Below are 6,803 nucleotides of genomic sequence, written 5' to 3' on the forward strand. Positions count from 1 at the left end.
GCACCCTGGAACTGGAGAATTAGCAAATAAGTTAATACAAAATATTTGAAAATCCAAAATCTAGTTATTTGAAAAGGATAAAACGAGCAAACTTTTATTCTTTTTTAACAGTTTTATTGGCACTTCATCCACATATCAGACAATTCAATAGTTCAATCATATCAATAAGCATTGTACAATCGCTACTGCAACCAATTTTAGAACATTTTCTTCTTTCTAAGCAAGCAAACTTTTAGCATCTAGTGAGACATTGGGTAGTGGAGGAAATAAGAGGAAGAAGTCACAAAAGTTAGGAATGAGAAAGAAACCTTATTTCAAATAAACACATTTTAAAAATCATAAAATACTGTGAACTTTTGCCAATGATTTTTAAGTTTATATATTTGTTGTCTTTTCCAATGGCAGATATAGTCCCAGGGTTCTAAATTGAAAATATTACAGTTTATAGAGTGAAAAAATTCTCTCTCCCACCTATCCTCCTTCCACCCTCTGCCTCTTTCAATGTATCTCAATGTTTTTAACTTGCATTTCCAAAGATATTTTGTTCATTTACAAGTTAACTCATATATGACTTTTTTTCCCATCACTTCACACATAAAATTGCAATGTGTAGGTTTAGGAGATCTTCTTAATAAAAAATGTACAAGTGTGCTTCACGAGACCCTCAAGAAGAAGAATTTCTGTCTTATACATGCTGTTTCAGATAATAGGAAATGAAGGTACGTATCCACGATTGCTAGGCTGAGTCGGGTCATTCAATGCCTATGCTATCTCTTTAGAGCACACAGAAGCCAAGTAAAAGAGGGCATTTCCCAGAGTCTCTTTTGTTTGGATTCTAGATCTGATTTGAATTCTAAAACCCAGCCTTAATGCCTGTGATGGTTTACTTGTAGACTTCTCACCTTTCACGCAGCAGATCTGAGTTTGATTGCTAGCCAACGTACATCAAGTGCGGCTACCATCCATCTGTCAGTGGAGACTTGGGTGTTGCTCTGATGCTAAACAGGCTTAAGCGGAGCTTCTAGGTGGACTAAGACAGGAGGAAAGAAGGCCTGGCAGTTCCTTCCCAAAATCATCCCTGAGAACCCCATGGATCACAGCATCTGGGGTCCTATTACGTGTGAGGTCACCAAGAGGTCAAGGGAAGCTAGCAATAACAATATCCAACTTTACTCATAAAAAACTTTCGTTTGGAAAGTGAAGCCAATGAGAAGGGACGCAGCGTGCGGGCCTTGAATTTTGCTGGGGTGGATAACGACAAGGTCAGCATTCCTTTCCTGAACTGGGAGGAGAACCACAGCATCTTCACTACGAGTGGCTTCCGGATTCCAAGGCTCCCTGGGTAGCACGGGATAGCATGGGCAGCATTGACTCAGGAGCTGGCAGCTAGCGAAGCTACTGTATCCTGACTTGGCAGACAGCTTCCTCACTCCGTGCCTTCTTGATCATGGCAGAGATACCCTTAGCCATCCAGTCAAGCAGATTCTGACTCATGGCAACTGCAACTGTGCCAAGTTAACTGTTTTATAGAGTTATGTATGCCAAGCTGTGAGCTTTGGGAAGCAGATACCAGATTTTTTTTTTTCTGAACTCGGTAAATTTTATTTAGAAAAAAAAAAGGTAGGGGGTGGGGGTGGGGGGTAGGGATTGGAATAAAGTGACAGCGTTCTCGGGGCCACGGACTTCAAAGAGAAACCTCTACCCTTCCGGTGCACCGTGGCCACCTGCCACCTGCTCTGGCGGTTCATCCTTCCCTGGGCTCTGGAGTGTGAAAACGCTTATGTCCCTTGCTGAAGGAGGTCGATGTTATAGAGTACGTCCTGCTGATTCCGGGCGCGGAGCAACTTTGGAGGTTTGAGGCCCCATCCGATGACTCCAGCATGGAAAATGGACCAAATGCCGCCATGACCGTCGGTTTGTGTCTAACAGGGAGGCCGAGACCATGGAGAGAGTCTCATAGTCCTCGTCCTCTTTCCCTCCCAACAGCTCCGTGTTGCCCTGATGGAAAGCCCCCTCAACTAGCAGCTGCAGGGCAGCCTTGAACCCGCCCGGGGAGTCTGAGAGAGGCGAGTGTGCAGCTGGGAGGCCGAGGCCACGCCTGAGGGTCCGTGCAGCCTCAGGGAGGCAAAGAAGCGACGCACCCCAGCCCTCACCAGGCCCAGGAGTTGGGAGGGGCGAGGGCTTCTGGAGGGAAGGGGCTGATGGCCAGCAGAGAGGCAGCAGCTTCAGCCATTTCTTCCTCAGGATGCAGCAGGAGAGGAGCGAGCGAGGTTGCCTCTGAGTGGGTTCAAACCACCAACCTTGTGTTCGGTCCTCAACGGTTAATTGTTTGCACCAGAGACTTGCTTCTCCTTGTTCAGATACAGAGATGGTAGCTTTTTAATTTTTCAAATCCTTGACTGAACCACTGGATCTATCTTCCCTGTTGACCTAGTTATATCATATGGATTTGGGTTCCTGGAAATTCAGAAAAGCCTTTTTGTTCCGGCCCTGCTAGTATCGTACAGAATAGACTCATTTTCAGTTCATGTACATTATGTTTAAGGATCCCTGATGGGACAGTAGTTAAATGCTCGGTTGCGAACTAGATGGGCAGCAGTTTGACCCCCCAGCCCCTCCGTGGGAGAAAGATGTGGCAGTCTGCATTCAGAAACCTGCACAAGGACCATACAAGAATGGAATGTTGTACATCAGCATGACTATAAATATGGATACCGAGCCCTAAATAAAATATTAATAACCACAGCCAGCACCATCACGATACATAGAGATGTGACCAAGTAGAACTTATTCCGGGAAATCCAAAATGGCTCAGCTTCAGAAATTCAATTTATGTACTTCTCCACCTCAATTTCAACATGATTTCAAAGGATGATGAATATACATTGATAAAAATTCAACGTGCATTCATGACTAACAGAAAATTTAGTAAACTAGGGAATAGAAGAAAATGTGCTTAATTAAAAGGTCCTTTACAAAGCCTTTCATGAACATCATATTCATTCACAAAATAAAAGACGTGTTCCCTTTAGAGTCATGAATAATGTCCAGATGCCGTTTTCGCTTCGTTAAAAAAAAAAACACCTCAGTCACTGTCATAAAATCAATTCCAACGCATGCTGCCCTACGGACAGAGTAGCACGGCCGTGTGCACTAGACGGCCTATCTTTGAAGGAGTAGAAAGCCTCATCTTTCTCCCTCGGAGCAGTTGGTGATATCCAACTGCTGCGGCTTGCAGCCCAACTTCTTTTATTAAATAATATTTAAGAGGCTCAAAGTCCAAATTCCAGGCACCAGCTCTAGGAAAAGGCTCTCTCTCTCTCTGTCCGGTTCTGGAAAAAATTATTGTCTCCGTGTCTCCAGCCACGGGGTTTCTTGATTCCTTGGTGGTCACCAGGTGGCATCTTTCCTTCAGTTGAATTTGTGTCTCTGTGTAGCTAGACTGCTCTATGTTATTCAGAAGTGATTAGGTAGACTTATGTAGTCCCATTGACCCAAGATGGGATCACACCTTGGGGACATACTTCTACCTGTTACAGATCATAAGCACGTTAAAGAAAGAAGAGTTTTACCCATATGCACCCTTACCCCAACTCTGTATCAATAAGCATGCTCTCCTTCAGAGAATCAATCCCCTCTGGGAACAGCAGAACTTCCTTGTTTGCTTGTTGTGTGCTGTCAAGAATTGTCCAGATGGTTACTTGGAAATATTTGCTTTCCATGTGAAATTTTCTTGTGCCTTCTGGGGAAATATTTCTTTTGGATGTTATATCCTGTAATCCAGTATAAATCAGTATTTTGGAAATGGGATTTTTAACTATATAGATGGTTATTAGAAATCATCGTATGAAGAGCCGCTACCACCTGGCTGTGTTGCTTCCCAAATCCACGCCGTCTAGCTTAAAGAGAGACAGTATGACGTATTGGTTCAGAGTATCATGCAAGACAACACCCTGACCTTTCAGGATATTGTGCTTCGACCAGGCACTGAAGATTAGTCTTCAGTCATGCATTCTACCAACTTGTAAGGCAGAGAGTAGGACATCAGTTATACACTTTAAAATTAATTTCTTGGAGACAGTGCTGTACTGTATGTAATGACTCTCGGTGACTCACTCAGTCCAGGGAGATCTTTTTCTCGTGTCTTGAAAAAGCATGACGGGCAGAAGAATCTAATCTCAGTTCTATCAAGCTGTCTGTTCTCCATCTTTTCTATTCTCGTTTTTTGGAACTATGGTAGAAAGATCCTGGGGTGACCCTTATGACCCCCACTTTGTGGTATTCACACTTTTGTATTTTTCCCTTTCTTTGAGTGTGGGTGGGACCTGTGACTTGCTTCTAATCAATAGAATATAGCAAAGATATTAAGATGTCACTCAATATTATATTCTTTCATAAAAAACTATTTGTACTCTTCTTGGGGACAGAATTGTCAACATAACTTGTGGGTACCAGTCCAAAATAACAATGCAAGGACTTTATTAAATAGTTATTAAAGAAAAAAATTAGTAAGCATGTCAACTCACAGCAATCCTGGAGAGCAGAGCAGAGCTGCTCCTTCAGGTTTCCAAGGCTATGAATAGTTATGGAAACAGACAGCTTCATTTTACTCTTACAGAGCAGTTGGTGGGTTCAAACTGCTGATCTTGTGTTTAGTATCCCAATGCATTATCTACTATGCCACCAGTGCAGCTATAGAAGTGCATTGAACCAAGTGTGGGACTTTCTAAAAGCAGAGCCCAGGTCACGTGTAGATGAAGTTAGCACTACTACGATTTTGATTAAGTAAACAGCCATTTTGGAAATGCCCACGTGACAAGAAACTGTGAGTGGCCTCTAAGACTACAGCTAACAAAAAGCTAACACCTTCCGTCAGACCACTCAAAGGAGCAGTAACTCGAATGAGCTTCAAAGTGGAGTATTTTCCTATTGAGCCTCCAGATGGCAATGTTGCCTAGACAACAATGAATGTATATTATCATGAGCTGCCAATTTGGTGGTAAATTTTATGCAGCACCATATCATATAGGTGTTTGAGGGTAAGCTATCATATAGGTGTTTGAGGGTAACTTGCCACTGGCAAGTTAGGCATTTAGCTCGATGATAACCAAATAGGCCTTATGGAATAAACATGAAAATGTCACTGAGTACAGCCATGTACCCTCCATCCCTGAAGAATGGTAAGTTTTTTCATGAGCCTATTGAGACTGCAACACTGTAGGCACAGAAAAAGAATGTCTGGTAGTCATTGAAATTGTCGTCTTGTCCATCTGATTGCTAAGATTCTTCTTTATGGAAAGCAGTTTTGGGTGAACATTCATTTGGATGGGACAATATTCTCAGGTTCTAGATCCATTAGAAGTTATCCACTTAATTTTATTCTCAAATGCCTTTTTCTCTCAGGTACCAGTCTTCTTTCTTCCAAGTCCCATTAAACAATGTACTCGAAGGAGTACAGATTCTGTACTCAGGCCTTGCCTTCTATGAAAGCTGAAAAATTATTTAAAATTCTAAAAATGCTACCCATTGGGCACACTTCTTCTCCCCATGGCTTTAAGGGCCAATCCCAAGCTGTAGCAGCCCATTTCCATTTGGTGCCAGACAATCACATAGACTGATCTCGTAACTTATCTGTCAAATGTTTTTTCTCAATAAATAAACCATAGGAACTCCGATGATCTCATAAATTTAAGGGTAAGGGAAGAAGCAAGCATTTGACATTTCAGACAAGAAAACCCTACATAACAATTCTACTCTGACACCATCTCACTATGGGTGGAATCAAGTTGACAGTGCCTAATAACATAGCAGCAGAATTTCAAGTAGATTCTGCCTACTCCCATATTCATAAAATGGACAATTCCCCCAAACACAGGAACCCTAATTAGTTGATGACCAGCCAAAATGAATGAAAAATGTCAACCACAGTAGAAACTATATGTACGTACCCTGTGATCCAGAAATTCTGCCAATAAATAAATATGCTAAAGAAATCCCACACATGTACAAGACAAGAATGTGAACATTTTCCAAAGCATAGACTGTTATAGCAAAATGTAAAAATAATGCAAATACCATTGGCTAACCCCAAACCACAAATCCACTGCATAGAGTCGATTCTGACTCATCGCCACCCTAGGACAAGATAGAACCACCCGGTGGCTTTTCATCTCTGTAAATCTGTATGGGAGTAGAAAACCCCATCTTTCTTTTGCAGAGCGCCTGGTGGTTTTGAACCACTAATCTTGCAGTTAGCAGCCCAACACTAACTACTATGCCACACGGACTCTAGCCACATGAGTAGTCTACATGAATCAGATCACATGGGGAGTATTTTTTGGGGGGGGGAGTATTTTAGTATAAAACACTTTAAAATGATATAAAACTATCAAAAAGTTTTCTTAAGTGTATCTCTTCAGCTATTGCAATCCTTAAAAAAATAATAATACATAATGCCCAGGCAGGGGCATTGATGAGTACTTTGAACTGTTGAGTGCAGAGTTGATGGTCTGAAATATAGATCTCCTCACCTAATTCACAATAAAAAAATTCATCAAAGCAATCAGCATGATAGCTGAAACCACTAATATTCAAAATTATGCTTTTTATCTTTAGTCATCTCTATCCATTTTATGTTTTTTTAAAAACAGTTTTATTGGCATTTAATCCATATATCACAGAATTCAATAGTCCAATCAGGATGAAAAAAGTTTTTTTTATCGTTTTATTAGGGGCTCATACAACTCTTATCACAATCCATACATACATCAATTGTGTAAAGCACATTTGTACATTCATTGCCC

The sequence above is a fragment of the Echinops telfairi genome, unplaced genomic scaffold (genome assembly GCF_000313985.2).
Source record: "Echinops telfairi isolate 266 unplaced genomic scaffold, ASM31398v2 ScPeMD7_7468;HRSCAF=8506_0, whole genome shotgun sequence".
In the NCBI taxonomy this organism is placed as follows: domain Eukaryota; kingdom Metazoa; phylum Chordata; class Mammalia; order Afrosoricida; family Tenrecidae; genus Echinops; species Echinops telfairi.